Source organism: Dipodomys merriami, unplaced genomic scaffold (genome assembly GCF_024711535.1).
Source record: "Dipodomys merriami isolate MVZ:Mamm:240054 unplaced genomic scaffold, mDipMer1.0.p SCAF_32, whole genome shotgun sequence".
Classification (NCBI taxonomy): domain Eukaryota; kingdom Metazoa; phylum Chordata; class Mammalia; order Rodentia; family Heteromyidae; genus Dipodomys; species Dipodomys merriami.
In genome coordinates this window covers 9203653-9226258 of record NW_027204715.1, presented here as the reverse complement: position 1 = coordinate 9226258, position 22606 = coordinate 9203653, and the positions used below count along the sequence as shown (strand labels likewise).

The following is a 22606-nucleotide window of genomic DNA, read 5'->3' as shown; positions in this document are numbered from 1 at the left end:
TTCAATCAGCATGCGTTAGTGCCTCCACTAGACAGATGCTCACTCCTCCTGGAGCTTGCTTGTTGGCTTTACCTTTAGGGTAGAAATATTGAGGAAAGGGCTGATGACTGTCTGTCTGTCTGTCCTGGGTTTGAAGTTTGAACATACAGTCTCAGATGCTAGGCAAGTGCTCTCACTTGGAAGGGCCCTCAACGCTTTTTCTGTTTATTTTTTCAGATTAGATCCTATGTGTTAGGTAAATTAAAGAAGGTAGGGTTAGTAAGGTAGCTGGTAAAGAGAACACTGTGTGGTATTTAGGCAGGAAGAGAAGTTTATTTATGGAACTGCTGCCCCGATGTGCATGGTGGAAGAACACAGGCCAATGTGGAGAGCTGAGGTCCTGCCTGGGTTTCAGTAGGGAAGGGGCGGGGGAGAAGGTAGGGCCAGGTGAGGGAAGGTGTGGCCATACTGGATACATTATGTTTTTGCTAAGGACCTGCACCACAATCCTTCTATCTATACCTCCTGTGTAGCTTATACCTCCTGTGGGCAACCACGCCAAGCTCTACTGGCTGTGATGGGAGGTCTCACTAATTTTTTGCCCAGGTTGACCTAGATCTGAGATTCTCCATGCATGGCCTTCATTCTTACTTTGTGAATGTTTAGGAAATATGTTTGCTAGAGATACACTGTCCCCTCAAAAAATAACTCACATTACCAAACCTGAAGACCAGTGTCATTACTGCAGACTTGAAACATAAATTGCTTAAAATATCACAGACATTGGAGGATTATATTTTGAACATAATTTCCACCTATCTTCTTTTTGTATGTTTTTAAAATTTATTATCTTTAAGTAGCTGTATAACGGAGTCACCATACAACAAAGCAGTTTATGAATACAATGCATCTTAGTTAATGTCACCCCTTTGAGTGTTTTCATCCCTCCCTCTCAAACCCCCTTCCTTTCACTTTTCTCAATTTTGTACAATGTGTATTGATTTTTTTTTTTTGTGCCAGTCCTGGAGCTTGAACTTAGGGCTTAGGCACTGTCCCTGAACTTCTTTTGCTCAAGGCTAGCACTTTATCTCTTGAACCACAGCGCCACTTTCAGCTTTTTCGTTTATATGGTACTGAGGAATAGAACTCATAGCTTCATGCATGTTAGACAAGCACTTTACCACTAAGCCACATTACCAGCCTTTCTTTTACCCTCCTTCCCCTTGATCCCACCACACCCCTTTCAAATATGTTTCCTAATGTTATTTTGTTGATCATGGGTCTTGAAGTCTGGGCCTGGGTGCTATCCCTCAGCTCATCAGCTCAAGGTAAGCACTCTATCTATCATTTGAGCCAAGCACCACTTCTGGTTTTATGGTGGTTAATTGGAGATAAGAGTCTCACAGACTTTCCTGCCTAGGCTGGCTTTGAACTGAGAATCTTAGATCTCAGCCTCCTGAGTAGCTAGGATTACAGGTGTGAGCCACCAATGCCCAGCTAATTTTGTTGACCTTTGACAATACCAAACTTCACCCATCTTCCTGATTAACAAAATCATGAAAAAAGATTTTAAAGTGAAAGTTAAAAATGTTTTAGCTATGTAAGTTGACACACATTATAAATTAAACTGTGTAAGTTACAAATAAAAAAAACCTGTCGTTCTTTAGTAAAAACAGTCATTTATATGCCTACCTGTATATCTGGACACACAGTAAGAAATTTGTCCTGGTCAGACTTTGCTATTTGACACCCATATGGACAGGTCACATGCAGGGTGAAGGAGGTGACAGCGCAGGCACAGCTGGTGGGTTTACAGAGCCAGCCCAGATGTACATGTAGCTTCTTCACCAGCAGACTCAGAAAAGTTATCTCACACATTAGGGAAGAAACAGCAATAATGAAAAAAGATGATGCACTTTAAAATCAAAGGGAGGAGGAGAAGCCCCTCCAATGAGCCAAAATTCTCTATAGGAAATGCATCTAAATCATGGTTCTTATTGGACTCTAAACAACAGAGCCAACCCTGATTTGGTAAGTTTTTAAGAGAAAAAAATTTTTTAGATTGAGCAACAGCAGACACTCAAAGAATTCCTAGGCTGGGCGTCGTTGGCTCATGCACGTAATCCTAGCTACTCAGGAGGCTGAGATCTGAGGATCGAGGTTCAAAGCCAGCCTGGGCAGGAAAGTCCGTGAGACTCTGAGGCTCTATATACGTACATGCATACATACATACATGAATGAACTTCAGACAAGAACACTGAGGTTTGCAGCTGCAGCTTTATTAGCAGCATTATCAGTGCCTTTTAGCCTTGCCTGGGAAAGAAGCCGGTGGTCATAAAAGTTTCAAAACAAAAAGAAATTAGAAACATTTCCTAGCATCTCTATGGATTTAGTCCTCTGTTCTTTGGGAAGCAGGTCAAAGTTATTTCCTGCTCTCCTGGCAGGTCAAGTGTGGGAAGCATGGCCACCCAAACACTCCATCCTAGAGCTAGGAAGGTTCAAGCCATAGATGGATGCCAAGGGGTTTGGCACTGAGAAAGAGACTGTGAAGGGAATGAGCAGCTTGTTCCCTGAGCTTGGACTTACAAACTCACCTAAGTGGTACTACTTCACTGGAATACCCAGTGCTTAGAGAAAAGCCACTGTGCTAGCAACTATCTCTAAGAACATTTCGCTGACTTTTGAATTTTACTTTGAAATGTGTTTCATTTCAAAAGGCTAAAGATGTGGAGGCAAGAAGTCCTCATCTGTCTCTAAGATTATTCTATCCTGTGTAAATCTGATACAATAATCGTAATTTTGGTGAAGCAAATTTTAAAAAGTCCAACCTATGGTAAAAAGATACATGACACCCTTCTCCCCCCCCCCCCGCCCCCATTTCATGGCTGTAATGTTCAATTCTTTGTGCTTGTTGACCCACCCTCTTTGGAAAGATATTAAAGTTAAAATTTTATTTTTAGTACAAAAATTCAAACCCATGGAGCCTAACAGTTCTATGCTGGGTTGTGACACAAAACTTTGAAAAGCTTAAAGTATTGAAACTTCAACATTCATGGAAAGACAGTATCTGTTTTCAGTTATATGAAGAACAAACTTGCCCATTAGACCAACTCTCCTGTTGCAAATTCTGAATTAAGCCAGGTGCTCCAGCTGGATGCAAGGGGATCTTTTCTGTAATCCCAGCTACACAAGGAGGATGGCAATTCCAAACCAGCTTAGGCAGAAAGACCCCTGAGACTCCATATCTAAAATATTCATCAAAATGTATTGGAGACATGACTCAAGTAGTAGATCACCAGTCTTGAAGCAATCAAGTAAGCAAGTTCAAGACTCTGCATGTAATATCTAGTAATACTGACAACAATACAAAACACACTCTAGGCTGGCATAGGTGGCTCACCCCTGTAATCCTAGCTACTCAGGAGGCTGAGATCTGAGGATTGTGGGTTAAAGCCAGCCTGGGCAGGAAAGCCCATGAGACTCTTATCTCTACTTAACTAGTGAAAAGCTGGAAGTGGAGCTGTGGTAGAGCTCTAGCCTTGAGCAGGATAGTTCAGGGACAGCATCCAGGCTCTGAGTTCAAGCCACTGGACCAGCACAAAACAAACAAAAAAACCTCCCCAAATACAAACCACACCCTAATGGCATCTTTAGTGAAGTTAAGCATAAATGCCGTGCTGGCATTTATTATTTGCAGTGTCCTTGAGGAGATTTTGAATAGCTGATCTATACACAGTTGTGTTTCCCGGAAGTAAGTCCTGATGGCTATAACAGGCAGAGGGCTGTCAGAATGGGAGTCTGGGTCTACTGCTGAACATCAGAAGTTTGCACCTATCCCCTAGGCATTGCCTCCTCCTGTCTCTCAGGATCTGGTTGTGGACAGCTTTTCTCAACAACAAAGATAATCCTCATGAGGAGTCCTGTGTCAAAACTCTACATGACCCATGGTTTCCCTTATTTGCAATAACTAGTATATGTCTGGGACAAGCAGAAAAGGTCAAAAGCTATGTTCATATGACCAGCTACAATGATGTTAAGGGAAATGAACCCCAAGATAGGGACACAAGTGGTTTTTTCCTTCTTGCTATTGTTTCTAACATATTTATAATGTACCATGTGATTTTTTTGTCTCTTTGTATGTTCCTCCCCCATGGTACATGGTAACCTCTGTTTTCACTGTATTTGATGTTGGTGCCCTGCATATTGTATATATGCTTCTCTAATTTGGGAAGGGAAAGGGAAAAAACAAAATGCTTAAATAGAGATACAGGTTGACCCATTGTAACAATGAGATGCACAAGACACTATGCTGAAAAATGAACTTAACAATTTAGGAGGTGGGGGGAGTGTAGTTGTGGAGGTGGGAGGGAAGCGATGGCAGAGGAAAAACAAAGGAGGAGGCAACAATGCTTGATAGGAAATGTACCTTGCTCATGTAACTGTAACCCCTTTGTACAGTATTTTTACAATAAAAAAGGTACTGAAAAAAACTCTACATGACTAGTTCCCAGCATTTTTGCCTAGCTATCAAGATAAGAAGTTGACCATGATGGTAGACTCTCAGCTTTGTGGGGGTGTTATATCTGGTTTGTTTATAACTAGAGGCTCAACTACTGGTATAAATGATGAATAGGAGATAAATGATGACTAGGGGAGAAAATGAACCAACTATAGGCTATTTCCATTTCTCCTTTTCTAGCTGACAATTCATGTGAACCACTGGAAGCAAAGATGTCCTGAGTCAGTTATATATCCTGATTAGTTCTGTGACAAGCTATATTATCTAACTGTAGTCAAGTTTGTGAATTATTTACTTCTCGGATGGCAATCGGAGTAGATCAAGACCTTCCCTTTTCAGCCTAATTCTCACTTGCCTGTTACAAGCTACTTTCCTTCTCACAGGCCAGAGCTCAGAGGCCAGGCACTACCCTCACCCATCAAACGAGGCATGATTCAGGGCCAGGAAGAGTACTTTGGACCAAGATGACCTGAGCAATATTATGGTAAGTCTATTTGTCTATTCCTGCTTCTTTTCCATTTCAGTTGGTCTCTGTTGCCTTTCCTTCACCAATGATCTTTTTGGAAGAATCTTCCCTCAGCACTGTCTTGTTTGTAGGAATGCCCTCAACTCATGCTATGCCACAATGGAGAATATGCTTCCTTTTTTCAGTTGGGGAGAACTCACTGTTTCTAGATGCAAAAGAAGGGCTGATGTTACAAAGAATCTTGGCCTGCATCTGAGCCAGGTTCTCTCCCTTGACATCTATAACCCCAAGCAGACATGATGACACTTGGTTTTCACATCTCACAGGATTGTTGGGACTAACTAGCTTACTGGGACTGAACTAGCTTTATAAACTGTAATGTGCCATTTTTACCAGTATTAGTGGGGCTAAATAAGGTATCCAGGATTAGGACTTAGAATACTACATTTATGTAATCTATGAATATCCTGACAGACAAGAAGAATTAGGTTCATAATCATAGGCCTGACAAGGTGTTCAGAATACACTGAAAATGGACTAAACAAACTTGATGAGTGACATCATTCTATTTCTTTTTAAAAAATAAGCTCTCTCTCTCTCTGTTTTTTTTTTTTTTTCCGCTTGAACTCAGGGCCTGAGCACTGACTTTGAGCCTCTCTGTGCTCAAGGCTAGCACTCTACCACTTGAGCCAGCACCACTTCTGGCCTTTTCTGCTTATGTGGTGCTAAGGAATCGAACCCAGGGCCTCATGCATGCTAGGCAAGCACTCTACCACTGAGCCACCTTCCCAGCCCGTACCTTGTCTCTTATAAGGATGGTAAAGTAAACTTCAAAGTCAAGAAATACTATTGACACAACAGTCACTCAAACAGATGCTCGAGTGATCTGCTTGAAAGTCTAGGAAAACAAACTAAAGTTTATCGCTTTTGATTCTGAGGGCAAAAACCCTCAGATAGATGGCTTCTCTGTGAAGATCAGAGTTCATTCAAAGGCTATGCTAGATTCCTTTTTAAAATGAAGGAAAAAGCTAGAGAAAAAAGAAGAAAAGATAAAGAGGAAAGCAGAGTGCTGACCTCCAGCCCCACACAGAAAAATCTCACCATGTGAGAGCACACAGTGCCAGAATTGCTGGGAGAAGAGCAATCTTTCTATTCCCAGTCTGTAAATCTCAACATCTGTGATTAATAAAAGCACTTAAAAAAAATTTACAAAAGAGGGGGAAGGGGCCATATCCTGCTAGTTGCAGACTAAGGAGGATCATGTTTCGTTTTAGCTCTCTCCTCATTTTCTCAATAGTAGAATGTCTTAGACTCCCATAAGCCTTCTAGAGTAACACTTAGATTGCTGAGTACCGCAGTAAACTGAATTAAAGACTCTACACCCTGAACTTAAAATGTCTCACCCGAATCTGCATTTCTTTGGTTTTATAGCATCAACAGCACATGCTCCAGGAGGAGATACTTGCCTTGCTTTGTTCATGCTGTGTCTCTGCAGCCTGCAGGACACAAGCAGGGGTTCTGTAATACTTGCTGAGTAGGCAAATAGCAGTAAGGCCATGAGGTGTGGTCCCAATCCCGCCTGTTACTTGCTGGGTATACTATCTTCAAAGTCAATGACCTTCTTTTGCTTTAGTTTTATTTATTTTTTAATGGGTACAATGGTAGGGATTCATGAGCCTGCTTACCACACTGCTTGGGTGAGGAAGGGAAGAAATATGTATGTACATGTATATATACATACATATGCATGTGTGTGTATATATATGGCTTTCATAAATAACACAGATATAAGGCAATAATTACCGTTTCGCATAAAACACAAGAAATGGCAAATAGTAAAAGGTAAGTAGTGCAAATAGAATAGTGACATGATCTGTCTGAAAGAAAAGCACCCCAGGTTCAGAATGGGAAGAAAGAACAACGGAACTGCAAAGGCCCATTCTTTCTAGATGGCTGGTGTTGCAGGCTTTTTTGTGGTGCCTTGCAACTGCTAAGACAGGCATGCTTTACTCACAGCACATAATCCAACACACACACACCCATCCACACACACACACACACACACACAACACCCGGGGGACCAATGCTGACAGCCAAGTCATGTCTTGATGAGGCATGGCCACCATGCAGACACTTGCATTCAGTACTGGGAGACTTCCAATAAACATCTGTCTTACATTTCAAATTCTCCTCTGCAGAGTCTCCCAAACTTACTTTTCTTTCCTTGACATATTCCACCATGGAGCCAAATTCCCAACCCCTACCTAGCTAGTTTTAAAAGTTATTCCCATCTTTGTTTCCACAGTGGGTATTAAAAATATGACAAATAAAGAATACATCTTTTGATAAAAACTCTAATCAGGAAAATTATAACTCAAGAGACAAATTCTCAAGGTAAAAGGCTAATTTCTAATTCTATTTGTAAGGACTTGAAGAAATAAAGATCAGGCATGTGTTCAAGTAAAAGAACCCAAAGACATTTTGGGATAGCTGCTTGTAGTCTGAAAATAATTCCATCAGCCTATCTGAGACCAGCTTGGCAGAGTTCAATGAGGTCCACTTGGCCTGTAACCGTTTTTCAAACTTCTGGCTTACCAATGTAGCAAATTGTTTTCAATCAAGAAGCTCTCTTAATATACCAGGAAGGTAGTATTGTATGCATGGAAATCTAAATTACTTAAGAAGCAAAGAACAAATAAGTTGCTAGTGTATGACTACTAATTAAATTAGCTCAAAGTGAGAGAAAAAAACCACTCAGAATTTTAGAGCAAACTCTCTGAGTAAATAGCTATCATGTTTACCTTCCTCAAGGCAGATTTTAATTCTCTAGTTTTGGCATTAAAGTAATTTTCTTACAATGCAGAAAGCAAGCAAGCAAGCAAGCAAGCAAGCAAGCAAGCAAGCAAGCACCAAGCAAGCAAGCAAGCAAGCAAGCAAGCAAGCAAGCAAGCAAGCACCAAGCAAGCAAGCAAGCAAGCAAGCAAGCAAGCAAGCAAGCAAGCAAGCAAGCAAGCAAGCAAGCAAGCAAGCACCAAGCAAGCAAGCAAGTAAGCAAGCAAGCAAGTGAGCCACACTGTCCCAGCTATCCTTTCCATCACATTAAATGTGAGCTAGTCTATCAATCAGATATTCTTCCAGAGGTGTATTTTCAGGGGACCACATTTTGTCTTCATTTAGCAGAGTAATTATGACCATTGCCTCACAGTCCACAATTTTAATTTAAGATCATGAAGTATAAGACAAAACTGGGTAGTCAGTGATATGCTCACGTTTTTGGTGGTGAAGGACACAGAAGGATTTCTATAGTACTTTTCCAAATTAAAATCGATAGTCTACTTCTAAGTATCTGAGAACTTTTCATGACTGACTTTCATTTTCTTGCTTCTCACTGTGCTCAGGAATACTTTTTCTTTGAGACTAGCAACTCCTAACTTTCCCCTCAGCAATAGAGCCTATTAGGGTGGAAGTACCAGGCTGGGACACCAATGCTGTGTGTCCAGTGAAGTCTCTGTCTCTCCATACACACAAGGGTCTTGGACTTCACTCTGGGCTTTGCATGTTATGCTGATGTTATTTCAGCACAGGAAACTATTTTTCAAAAGCCAGAGCTGCAAGAAGTCACTGAGCACAAATCTGGAGAATGGTAATAACTGAAAAATGTGACAAAAGAATGTGAAACGTAAACTTTACATACTTTACAGTTTGGTGCAGAGAAGGTCCGTAATGCAAAAAGAATTGTGAGCTTTATATCTGATGTCAAATATGAAATAAACACAGGAAAGACAAAGGAGAAAAATGGATGCCCTAACATTAAAAAAAAAAAAGTAATCCATAGATTCAACCAAAGGCCCAGCACAGTATTGCCATGGCTCATGCTGTAATGAGGACCATATGGTCTCTGGTGCCTGAGAAAATGTACATAAATGACCACTGTATCCACTGTTCCCTGGCAGCCCCTCCTATACACTCACACGGAAGAAGTTACCACCATCCACCCCTGGAGTGAATCCTGAACACCATAATGCCATGTGGCTACCAGCATCAACGAAAACCAACTAACCAACTGTTGTAACTTCTTCTTTGTGAAGTCTTAGAGTAAGGCATGTGCCTGAGCACTTACATACATATACTCATATACACAGACACACACACACACCTCCCTTGGTGCTCTAGTCTTAGGTGAACCAGCAGACTATGGCCTGCTCATTAACCCATCAAATACTCATCAATACAACTCCTCAAAGAGCTACACGACTGAGGCTTGGCTTGGAGGGACTACCCATTCACCCAATAGTGACCATGTCGCATGTGCAGATATGCTCTGAGGACTCCCAGAGACTCTGTAATGTTGTTTATTTTCTGTGTACAGAAGCACCAGAGAATATGCCTGTGCCCACAAATATAACACACCGAACATCACTGTTCCTCTCAGACTTACTCCTGAGAGTAAATTCTGTCAGTATTTCTAGTCTGGAAGCCATTTCATTTAAAATGTCTTTCTGTTGTATTCCTCACTAAAAAAAATTTTTTTTTTTTTGGGGGGGTCCGGTCCTTGGGCCTGAACTCTGGGCCTGGGCCTCAGCTCTTCAGCTCAAGGCTAGCACTCTACCACTTGAGCCACAGCGCCACTTTCGGCTTTTTTCTTTTTGCTTATGTGGTGCTAAGGAATCGAACCCAGGGCCTCATGCATGCAAGGCAAGTGCTCTACCACTGAGCTACCTTCCCAGCCCTCCTCACTAAATATTTTAATAGAGAAATGAAGAAAATGAAACAGATGGCATAATCCTTAGGCTACTCAGATGAACGGGATCTCACATACTACCAAACAAATTCTAAAACACTTCAGGGATGTAACGATGAAGACTCATTATGGATAGTGGATAATGGAAACGATGGATAGCCTGGACTGATGTAAGAAATTCAATCTACTGAATGGATGGGGCAGGAATCCTCAGTTACAAAATAATCAACAGTATAGTCAGGATGTTGGCTTCCAAGAAAATGAGATTGGTCACTGCTAGGCCTTGTGGCTGGAACAGGCATCTACAGTGACAAGAGACCAAGATAATACCAATTGGTGCCTCTCAGGACCTTCAAGGTTCCCCCCTAACAAAGGCAGAAGCAGAAGCAGAAGACTGAGTCCAACACCCTCCTTGTAGCTTCTGGCCTGCCAGTCTCTCTTCCATTTCCTTCCAGAGATAAGACAATGAGAATTAGGCAGCCCGGGCTGACTGCTTGCCTGGAAAATTTCCAAATAATTTTCAAAATCACACTGTTATGAAAAAACCAACCAGTAAAAGTTTTGTTTTGTTTTGCTGGTCCTGAGGCCTGAACTCAGGGCCTGGGCACTGTTGCTGAGCCTCTTTGTGCTCAAGGTTAGTGTTCTACCACTTGAGCCACAGTGTCACTTCCAGCTTTTTTGAGTAGTTTATTGGAGGTAAGAGTCTCGGGTTTCATTTTTTCTTTCATGCGATTGTTCCTAACATATTTATAAGATGATTTCTTTGTTGCTTTGTATGTCCCTCCCCCATGGTATAACCCTTGCTTTCACTGTATTTGACGTTGGTATAATTTGTGGAGGGGAAGGGGAAAAACAAATCGTTTAAATTGGGATACAGGTGGACCCATTGCAATAATGAGATGTACAAGTCCTTATGTCGAAAAATGAACTTTACAATTTTGGTGGGGGTGGGAGATGGGAAGGGATCGGAAGGGGAAACAAAGGAGGAGGCAACAATGCTTGATAAGAAATGTACTCATTATCTTGCCCATGTAATTGCAACCCCTCTATACAGTATTTTCACAATAATAATAATTAAAAAAAAGAGTTTCAAGGGGACTTTTCTACCCTAGCTGGCTTCTAATGGCAATCCTCAGATCTCAGCCCCCTGAGTAGCAAGGATTACAAGTGTGAGCCACCAGCACCCAGCTAAGTTGATTTTTTAAACTCCATTTTTATGTTAGAGCTTTTACTACAAGCTTGCTCTACCATGGACAAATACTGACTTTATTTGAAGAGTTTCTAGTCCATATTTGTTTTGTAATGACAGGGCCATTTTCAGAGTTTTTTATGTGAGTTAAGCCCCTCATACATATGTATGTGTGTGTGTGTGTGTGTGTGTTTGTGTATGCATATACATTTTTGGGGGGGGGGGAGAACAACAGGCTTTCTTTTCTGCAACCTGGAGTCTGAGCTGTCGCAAAGGTAGGAAAATCCCCAAGTAACTATCGTGCCAGTGATAAATGGGAGGGAATTTGGACAAAAGCAGATGTTTCAAGATAGCCTTGCTGGATCAAAGAAAAGCCTTCATAAAAATGAAACCTGAAATATACGCATAAAAAATCTTACAAGCCCAGGCCACTTGTGGCTGACAACTTTCTGCCACCCATTCTTACCCTGGCCACAAACTCTTCATGTGCCATTTACATGACTATTTGTGTTGGTGGGGTGGGTGAAGGATGAAAGGAAGTTTTCATATCAGCCCTCACTAGCCAGCAAGTGACTCACTGCTACATGAAGTCTAGTGGGGTACTGTTCTTGAGAATACATCTCAGCCTGACTCTGCCAAGAACAGAGGCCTAGGGACCACCCCCTCCCCTTCCTACTACCTAACGTGAACAATAGAAGCCCAGGAGTAGGGCTGCTCTAGAGGACTGTGGACCACTTCTTCAGAAGTCTGCAGGGGAGGTAGTTATGTGGAGTTCTATATCCACACAGGCAATGAATAACATCCTGGAGGGCAAGACCCTGCAGTGCCAGTCAGTGCTTTGGTCTGTTTAAATGCTCTTAAACCAGGAGTTCTTTTAAATTTTTCTTTACTCATTTGCTGTTTTCATTTTTGATTTCCATAAATGCAATTTCCCTTATTTCCAAAGAGTCAAATGGCTGTTCTTTCCACACAATTACTTAAGATTATTGCTATTTAAAAAGAGGGTATTAAAAAAAATCAGTGTGCTAATTAGATTACTCAGCATTAACTGTTTGTTGACTTAGGGATAGGTAAGGAGGTTCTCTGTTATAAAAGAGTAAGTTCTTGGCCAGAGGCTCATGGCTATAAGTCTATAATTTCTTCAGGAGGCTGAGATTTGAGGATCCCAGTTTGAAGACACCATGGTAGAAAAATCCAATTAGGCACAAAAATGCTAGAAGTAGTTGAGTGTCAGCTTGGAGTAAAAAAAAAAAAGCTAAGCAAAAACACAAGTTTCCCCTTTTTGTTCAAAAGGGTTCTTGATACTGAAATTTTGTTTGGGAAGTTATTCACAAGTCAATACAGTATTTCTTACAGTGCTGAATAGGCAATCATATATTATGGGGACAAAAAATTAATTTTGGAGGCAACAGGCAGTCATATGGTACTCTTACACCATTCTAAGATCTGATTTTGCCTCTAGAGAGTCCAACACTGTTAACTATGAATGTTAAACTTATGGGTACAATCCTTCCTGATATTCAACACAAAGTATTTGCTAAAAGATCTAGTCTTACTTGAAGAAAGCTTAAATTTGGGGCTGTAGTCTCCACAATTAATATAGTTTTAGCTACTATCCTGTTATTAATGTTGAAAAACCAAATAAGTTAGAGGAAACCAATAACGCTTTTTTTGGGGCAATTTGTGTATTTTCTTAAAGTTGAAAAAACAACTTTAAATGAAACAGGGGCCATACAAACATCCCCCACTACGAAATGGTTTGAAAGCTCATTCTACACTTAGAGGTTTATACCACATTGATTTATCTTAGTAGTGACAGATTTCTTTTCATTCATATATAAATTTTTATTATTACTATTTTAAAATTAAGTCCAGATTCAGAACGTCAGCATGGAAAAAGTTTTACTGCCTTAAAAGTATGAATTGCATAAAGACACACAAAACCAGAACATGCAAACTTATAAATGTCACGTAACAAATACGCTCATTTTTATAGAGCATTAAGGAAACAATCTGGCTCTGGAATGCCGGTAATCGGCCTGCCAGACACAGCACTGTCCACCTTTCCACAGGGCAGGCTGGCTAGTGTCGGTCTCCAGGGATGGAATCTAAGTTCAGAAAGGGTTACAGCTGTGTAGAATGAGGAAGCAGACTATTTCCCCCAAACCACAAAGCCAGTACCTAGTACATTATATTGTAGAGTTCTTGGTTATTACAAAAACAAAGGAAGAAACAAATGTTTAGGAATCCCTTTTAAAACTGTATTTTAGTAATACTCTTACAAAAGTATGATGTTCCTCTAAATAAAGCTAATAAACCTGTGTGTGTAGTGTATGGGGGGAGGGGGAGACGGGATCATCAGCTAAGCACTGATTAGGAGGAAAAGCCCAGTGTGGTTGGCACTCACACACCACAGTCCACTCCACTCCCCAAAACACAAAAGGTGAGAGTTGCAATCCTAACTTTACCTACTTTGATTTTATGACATGTTGTTCTTTGACCCCACTATAAACTGCATGATATTTACTGTTGGTTTTTAAATCAACATTTTATAATGTCTTGAAGACTTCTTCCACTTTGGTGGGATATCACACATCAAACAAAATTAAAATCCAAAGAAAAAAAAGAAGACAGGGGTAGAGTGCCTGCCTTTGGAGGGAGTAGAACTCTGCCTACAGGAAGCTCAGAAGCTCTGGTGCCTTAGGCCTAGGCAGCTTTCTAAGAATGCATATAATATCAGTTCTTTCCTGCTCATCTGTTGTTCAAACCACTCAACTAGTAAGAAGGAAGGAAGCAAGGGAGACCTGGAGTTGTTCCAGGAAGAAACAGTTGTTCCAGGCTGGGTAACAAAGGGAATGAAAAGAACGCCTCTGCTTGGAACACCAATTAATACCCGATCCTGTCCTTGGCTTTCATTAACACCAATGTGATAAAATGGCATGCCACTGACAGGGAGGCAAGCCCCCACAGGAAGTAATCCAACAGCCACTGAGTAGGAGTGAGATGGAGAATGACTGTGGCAGGCACTGTAGGCTGCCTTTCTTTTTAGCTAGAGAGAAACAAGGGAAAAAGCATTCAATGTTTAGTTCTGAAGTTATCATTAGCACAGCATATTCCTGTTTTGCCACTAGTCTTTTATTCAACTTCACCAAACCTCAGGGTCCTTGAGCCACTTCTTAAAACAGAGCCCATCAGCTTTACAAAGAAAAGGAAAATTGCCTTAGGACTTTATTAATAAACTTAAGTCTTCAAAGTCTTTCAATATGTCTTACATGTAAGACTAGCCAATGATGATAGGTATCAATCTATTTTCACTACAGGAGAAATTATTAATTTAACAAGATGCAGTAACAGTAGCTTTTATTTTGACCAAGGATCTGAGAGAATAGCCAAGGATATAACTAAAATGATTTCTTATGACCAAATATTAAAGGTATCAACAAAAGGGAGATTTTTGTTTTGGTGTTAGTATTGGGGCTTGACTCAGGGCCTGGGTACTGACTGAGCTTTTCTTGCTCAAGGTTAGTGTCTACCACTTGAGCCACAGCTTTACTTCTGGCTTTTTGGTGGTTAATTAGTGATAAGAGTCTCATCAACTTTCCTGCCTGGACTGGCTATGAATGCAATCCTCAGATCTCAGCATCCTGAGTAGCTAGGACTATAGGTATTAGCCACCAGCACCAGAAAGGGAGATCAACTTAAATATGAAAAGACTAGAAGAAAATGTGTTGAAGTATTTCCTACTCTGTGGCTCCATACCTTTGAAATTTCTAGTTGTATTATAGTTACTCTATTCAGTTTCAGAGAAACTAGTAAGTATGAGATACTTTGTTCACATCTGTGTGATTTTACGTGAGGAAAAAGTGACAGAAGCATCTGGACTATGGCTGCCTGGCCCCCAGCCCCACCGCTGGTGGACAGGAACAGGAAATGGAGGATGTCTCTCTGGACAAATTCCATAGCTCATTACCCCAGACTCCCTGAAGAATCCTTGTATTTATAAACTTGCTCACTCACCCCAGAGGCTAACTTTGAGCACCTGGAGGAAATCCTTCAGAATAAAAATCATAAATTTGTGTTCCCTATGAAACCTAACTAAAAAGATATACTTTACCAAAAAGAGACTGCAGCTCACTAGCAAGATGCTTGCTAGTCTAGAGAGAGAACAGAATTCCAGAACTAGGAAAAGTCTTTTTCTCCAGGGCTTCTCCCTGGGGACCAGTGGTTTTCTGGAGCTCTTTAAGGTTGCATTTCAACTCTTCAAAAGTGAGGGAAAAAAATAAAAAGGTTTCCCCCAACTTCCGAAAGTGGGGGGAAAAAATCGGTCAGTAAGACTAACAGTTTTATCCAAGGTCACATGGGTGGGGTTGCACAAAATAAACCAAGTTCGGGCTTCTACAGAAACATACTCTTCCCTCTATACAATAATGCACAAATACCTTAAGATCCGGCTCATGTAGGGATACTGAAAGGGCAAAAAGGACTTGTGTGAAACAAAAGTTACTATGTAAACACCTCCTGATTGCTGTTGGAACTCTGCCGAGTTCACAATCCTGTGAGAGTTCACTGTGGAGAAATACAATTAACATAAAATGATTTTAAAAACTATTGTTTGTGGCTATAAAAATGCTTTGCTTGGGCTGGGAAGGTGGCTCAGTGGTAGAGTGCTTGCCTTGCATGCATGAGGCCCTGGGTTCGATTCCTTAGCACCACATAAGCAAAAAGAAAAAAGCCGTGGCGCTGTGGCTCAAGTGGTAGAGCCCCCCCCCCCCAAAAAAAAATGCTTTGCTAGTTTTATGAACAGAAATCTGAAGGGTATTAAAACATTATGTTCATAGAAACAAATTCAATAGTCAATACTTCCTTAATAACAAACCTTGAATCAAAGACAATTTTGTTTTTCTCTGGCATTCTATAAATGTACACAGAGGTGAGCAGTGCCACTTCCCTTTCAGATCCTGAAATGCATATTTTCTGTTCTCCTCTTTGCTTTGACAAGCCCTGTTTTACAGTGAGGACCTCTGCTCCAAGTGATGCTTCTTTTCTATCAAGCTCACAAGAACTAGGAGAATTCCAGGAAGTCTCACCAGCTCCGTGCCTCTATATATCCACCATCCACTTCTCAAGTAGAACAGGAGGCAGAAATTAAATATAAATCAGGCCAGGATAAAATTCTGGCAGAAACCCATTTTGTTGATTCTAGGCTAGACAGACATTACAGTCACTGATAAAAGCTGGTTGCTTCTGGGGTGGCACTCACAGGGTTCTGCGAGGATCTGCACACCTAATTCTTCTCCCACCTTGGTTCTTCTCTATCTTCCCGTCTTTTCCATCAAGCAGGACTTGTTTCCCTTTAAGGAAGGAATACCATTTTCCTTTCTTTTCTCTAGCTGTGTGTACAAAACCAGAACGAACCTAGCACAAGTATTCTTTGGTGTTGAGAGACCTGCGTTGCATCTCACTTTATTTTACCTTACATTCTTATGAGGAAGAACCAGGGAATCGAGACATCTATGTCAGAGTATTTCTCAAATCTGAAAAACCCCACATAAAATTAAACCTGAACCAGACATAAAATCAACTAAAAGACATACAGACTATCTGAAAAATATCTTAAGTGTTTCCTGATAGTTTGATAATTACCAGAACAAAAAAAATATATATAACCACTTTCCTCTAACATTAAAAAAAACTTAATAACATTCCTTCATAGGATTTCTGAAGAGATTAAAATACTGCTAAGATTCAAGTTCCCTCCACAGGGGGAACAAAGCAGCTAAGATGCATTTACCCTTTTATCGAAAGTCTGCTCACTAACAGACAATCAAAATCAGTACCCATTATTTAAAACGCCTTGCACAGAATGGCCTTAGTTTCTCATCATGCTCTCAGGGTCCCCCACCAACACAGCCCCTCAACAGCATGGAACACATTTCATTCAGTTCTAGAGGAGGTAGCATTTCTGTTTCAGTCACTTGAGCAGCCACCCAAAAGAAAACAGGCAGAGAAAGAAGTTCAGGCAGAGTACCAAGAAAACTGTGTACCTAGGTCGAGGATCCAGTACTTGCAGGTGCCTGGCTGCCCGCCACTGCAGTAGGCTGTGCCGACGGAGGAGAGTGAGTCCAGCGTGTCAACTGGTTTAGTTCCGTTTGGCATGGCGAACGGAGAGCTGACTTGAGGCTAACCGTCCAAAGCCCCAGCCCTACCTCTGCCTACAGACAGTCAAAGCAACACGCTCGGCAGCCAAATCTGAGAGCAGTTCAACAGACACTCAGATGCAGATGTGGAACAGAAATAGGCCTGCTGGAGGGGAGTAGGCTGCTCTGACAATGCCAGCTCATGGCCAGACTGTGTGCAGTGTCTCTCCTCTGCTTGCTGAGCACTGCCTTACAGTTGGGCTCACATGTGGGAATATCCAGATCTAGGAGATTACATCTACCACAATGACTCTAATTGGAGCTCAAGAAAATTCTTCAGGCACTCTGGAAACCAGATGTCTCTCCTCCCCTGCACTAGCCAGCACTGCAATTTCCTTACTCAGTGAAATGTAAAGTGACAGATGCCCTCCCTGCGCCAGGCTTTCTGGCCAGCTTCACTGACTTGGGCTTTGTGTACATCTGGAGGGAGGTTCTCTCCGAGACACACAATAAACAGCACCTCCCGATGTGACTTGATAAAAAAGAGATGTAATGTGGTCTGAGAGCCAACTGATTACATCACTATGCTGCAATGCCGCTTCTTACTTATTAAAAGCATATCTTCATTCTTTCTTCCAGGAAGCAGTCATATAAGTGAAATTAAATATCCTTATGTTATTTTTAAAGGCACATTTAGTAAAGTATATCTTAAAAAGCTCATTCTTGTCTTCTTTGGAAACTAGATATTTTCCTTCACCTTTACAAATTCATACTGCCATTTGAAAGTTTCCACATGTTTTCTCCCTTGTCTCACACAGCAGTGGTTGTGAGGGAGAAGATTCATGGTTTAAGAACCACAAAGTTGAAATTTTCACTTCATGGCTAATCTGTGGCCTTCTTGTCCCTTGTAAAGTCACTCAGTATTTGCAGTGCTCTCTAAACCAGAGCTCACAGACTCATCCCTACTCTGGAATCACCTGGAAGATTCTCAACACTCACGTCTGTTAAACCTAAACCTTTACTCTGTTCTTTTACTGCTTTAAAAAGAATGTTGTCTTTTTTATTTCCCCAGTTACCATAACCTTCTGACATTTGTTGCAAAGTAGTTTTGAAGATTCTCAAAGGAAGAAGAATATGAAAGTATTCTAGTTTCTTTCTGAGCACAAAACATCTAGCACTGTTAAAAAACAAAAACAAAAACAAAAACAAAAAACATGCCACATATCCATGGCACCCAAAGAAAATTGTTTCAGATACTGGAGAGATGCTCTAACATATAGTGCCACAAAGTGAGACTTGGCATTTATGGCCCATAATAGGTCTCATGTTCTTAAAAGACCAAAAGCAAAGAACAGGGTTGTTTTTCCTTACAAACAGCCCTGTAATAGATCCAGAGGGCATACTTAAGCTGGGACTAAGCAAGAGGTAGAATTCTGCACAGAACACATTTTATGGAAGGAAATGTTATAACCAAATAAATATCATGTTTTGTTGGTTAAAAAAATACTGAAATTATGACCTACAGAAAAATCAATTTAATTGGCATTCCAAAGCTTTATTACCTTTATTAAATAGTTTACTTGGTCTCTTTCTACAAATGCAGACTGCCAAGCAAGGGCTATTACTTAAAAAATAGAAAACGAGCTGTCAAGAAAATGAAGTACTTATGGGAAATATAAGCTCTCTGCGAAAGAGGAAAGGGCTGAGGCTTAAAAATGAGTCTAGTGATTTTGTCTAAAGATGTATGGGAAATTTCCCCAGTGGCAAATTTCAAGCTCACATCTGTCAGAAAGCTGCAGCACAGCAGGATAAGCAGGACAGGAAGGAGGGAGCTTTCTTATCCCATCTTCCTTCAGAAGTGTGGGCTTCAGAATGTTTCAGGGCATTTACATGTATGCAGTATGAGAACATAAAATAGATCCAGGTAAGGTACTACTGATCCTACTTTGAATGACAGAAATGCTAACCAGCATCCACCCCCCCCCCCGTTTTTTGTAGTATTCAGATTTAGACTCACAGCCTTATAGTTAGCTCTAGCTCTTATGCCATGTGCCCAGTTCTTTTTGCTGTAGTTACTTGTCAAATAGGGTCTCATATGTTTGTGTCAGGCTGATTTGGGCATAGCTAAGATGACAGGTATGTGTAACCATGTTTACCTTTTATTGGGTGAGATAGGATTGTCTGAATGTTTTGCCTAGAGTAAACTTGAACTGCCATCTTCCTGATCTCCACATCCAAAGCAGCTATGATTACAGGCATTAGCTATGATTATAGGAATGAACTACCAAGACCAGTCTCCAAGGCTTATTTCTACTTTATTCAGGTTTGTATATGACCAGGATTCTCAAAGTCTAAAAGGTTCATACCAGGACCCAAAAGTTACTGCCTAAAAAAAAAAAAAAAAAAAAAAAAAAAAATATATATATATATATATATATATATATATATAAAAGTTAATGCCTTCTGCAGATGGTTGGAAGAAAAGTGAAAGAAACCAGGGCTGTGGGGGATGGGATCATAAGTGAACATGATGTTGAGTTCAATTTCATTCTATGTGTTCATTCTATGCAGTGTGAGAACATTATCAAGTCAGGAAATGACAACAATACTCTAGATGTCAGATGACCAGGTCCTTAAAAAGACATGCAAGTGTGAGGAACTGACTAAACAAGGTGAATACAAGATTAACATGCTGGCAGAATAGGAGCTGTGTAATGTAGAAGTTAGGAAGTGGACTTTGTGAAGGAAAATTTATATTTTTATATTTTTGACATTTTAATTTTATGGCTAGGCATGTAATTTAAAATGTCACAAAGAAAATAGAAGGTTTACTGTCTAAGATAATGCTTAAGGGACATAATGATTGTTTATGAGGAACAAATGCTGGGAAGAAACAAACAAGTGATATACAATGATTTGACTTAACAATTTTTTCTCACTTTATAATAGTGTGAAAGCATATCCTGTATAGTCTTTCATTTTTTGCTCAGCATTCAATAAGTTATATGAGATATGCAATATTTTATTACAAAACAACTATTTACTCTGTTGTAGGATGAAGGGAGTGTTCTGAGAACTTTTACTATAGTGAAACTGTGTTCAAAAGGTCAGATGTATTAAATGCACTTTCAACTTACAATCTTTTCACTTTGCAATGGGATGTCATTGTGATAGCTTTACTGGTTACTGGGACATAAAGTCATCATGAATTGAAACAAATGTATATTGTAAAAGATTGAGGGGCCTGGGATGTAGCTAAGAGTAGAGTACTTGCCTAGCATGTGCAAATTCTAACCTGAATACCTATTGCTGGAGGAAAAAGAAAAGAACACTGAGTTTTGACTCTTGGAGTCATAGTGATAGTCCATATAACTCCAAAGTAAGTAAAACCAAGACAGAGTTATAGTTAAATAGTCTTTCTCTAAATTCATATGCTAACTTCTCACCTCCATTGTCTCAAAATACGATCGACTTTAAAAGCACAGTCTTTAAAGAGGTCATTAAGTTAAGATGAAGTCAAGATGAATACTAATCCAATATTACTGATGTCTTCATAAGAACAGGTTAGAACATGTGAGGTCAGAAAATAATAGTGCAAAAGTCAGTGGCAAGCCTAAAAAGAAACCAACCCCACCATTACCTGGATCTCTGACTTTTAACTGTAAGAAAATAAATTTGTATAATTTAAATCAGGCAGTGTGCGGTACTTTGTTATGGCACTCCCAGCAAACTAACAAGCCAGGTGAGTGAGTGTATATATGTGCTCAAAATGGAATATATAAACACAGTAACAAATGAACTAGCCAAGGAGCATAATCACACTGAAGCAGAGAGGGAAGAAACTAACCAAACAAATTTCTGAGAACACACGCTGATTATATTGTAAAACAAACACATAAAGAGTTTTGTTTCTTATAGGAGCAGTTCTGAAATTACTAGTGAGAATAAGTGGAGGTGAGACTTTTAAAGTTTTTATTTAATTTTTTGTTTATATTTATGACTACTATTCTCACAACTGGGAGAAAAAAGAACTTTTAGCCTAGGATTTAACGAGTAAGTTCATTTAGATGAGACCAGGTTTCCTATTGTCAAGAAAGGTTACAAATAAGGAAAGGAGAAAGGGTGGAATGAACCCTTTACTGGGGGATTACAGTTGAAGGTTTTAATCTGGTATGAAGAGAGAGAATAGGGAGGGGGGAAAAGAAAACATAGCATCAATCTTGATTATATATTCCCAGGCTGACACCACCTATACACCTGCTGAGAGGGCCTAAAGTCAGAGGCACCAGATAGCCTGCAGCATTTAGATCTTATGTTTCATATTTATAAGATGATTTCTTTGTTGCTTTGTATGTCCCTCCCCCACGGTATAACCCCTGTTTTCACTGTATTTGATGTTGGTATAACTTGTGGAGGGGAAGGGAAAAAACAAATCGTTTAAATAGGGATACAGGTGGACCCATTGCAGCAATGAGATGTACAAGACGTTATGTCGAAAAATGAACTTTACAACTTTGGCGCGCAGGGGTGGTGGTGGGGGGAGGGAGATGGGAAGGGATGAGAAGGGGAAACAGAGGAGGAGGCAACAATGTTTGATAAGAAATTTACTCATTACCTTGTCCATGTAATTGTAACCCCTCTGTATGGTATTTTCACAATTAAAAAAAAAAAGAAAAAAGAATAGGTATTTGAAGTAGAGGACAAAGGGAGTCTGGGACCTAGGTGGAATTCATAGGGCACAAGGCATGCGAGAAATAAGAAAGACTTTAAGAACAAAAGAATCCAGAAATTTGCACAGTGACCTGAGTATGTGTCTCAGAGACCCCCTGGGGCCGAGGGATGACTGTATGTACGGGAGTGGCATTACAGCTACTGATGTACTCTAGGAAAGTCTGTTGACAAAGATGGATTTGGGTTCACAGAGAAGGGCAGGCACACACTGGAAACGGGTAACAGCACCAGCCACCAGCAAAGTGGTCCAGTGGCAGATGCTCTGGTGTTGAGAGACCTCAGGCAGATGGGGAGAGCACCCAGGAGGAAGCCGGATGACCACATGGAGCCTCTGGGAGCCGGTTGGTGAGGGGGTTGTGATGGGGGCAGCCCCTCCCCCGGGTGACAGAAGCAGGTAACCCCATCCAGGAACCTTGCGACCCCTGTAAGGCAGATAGGAACGTTTCCTTCTCTCCCTTTATCAACTTTATTTTATATTTCTTGTGTGTATAAATATTTCAATAATGCAGTATAATGTTGGGAGAACAGAACAAATATAATGTTGGGAAAGCAGAATAAATATACACACATAAAGTGTATTCATTAAAAAAAAACAAACCCTTCTGCAGTAAGAGGACTCTCAAGGGGCTTCTTGAGGAAATGGATGATTTCAGGATTGTAGCAGCAAAAAGATGAGCTGAGGACATCTAACAGCAGAAAATTAGGGAGCAGTAATAGTTAACAGTGAAAAGCTACAGAAGGAACTCTTGGTGGCCAAGCTGGGACAATTGGGATGGGGAGTGAGGGGCAAGAAATGGAAGTGTTACTTCTCTATACATTTATGGGGCAAAAGCAGGTGCAAAGT

The 22606-nt window shown here is 40.5% G+C and overlaps 1 protein-coding gene across 2 annotated transcripts in view; it reads right to left on the bottom strand.

Moving 5' to 3' along the window:
• Trio (trio Rho guanine nucleotide exchange factor) overlaps window positions 1–22606 on the bottom strand; it is a 320123-nt gene that overhangs the window by 50677 nt on the left and 246840 nt on the right. The window lies entirely within an intron of this gene.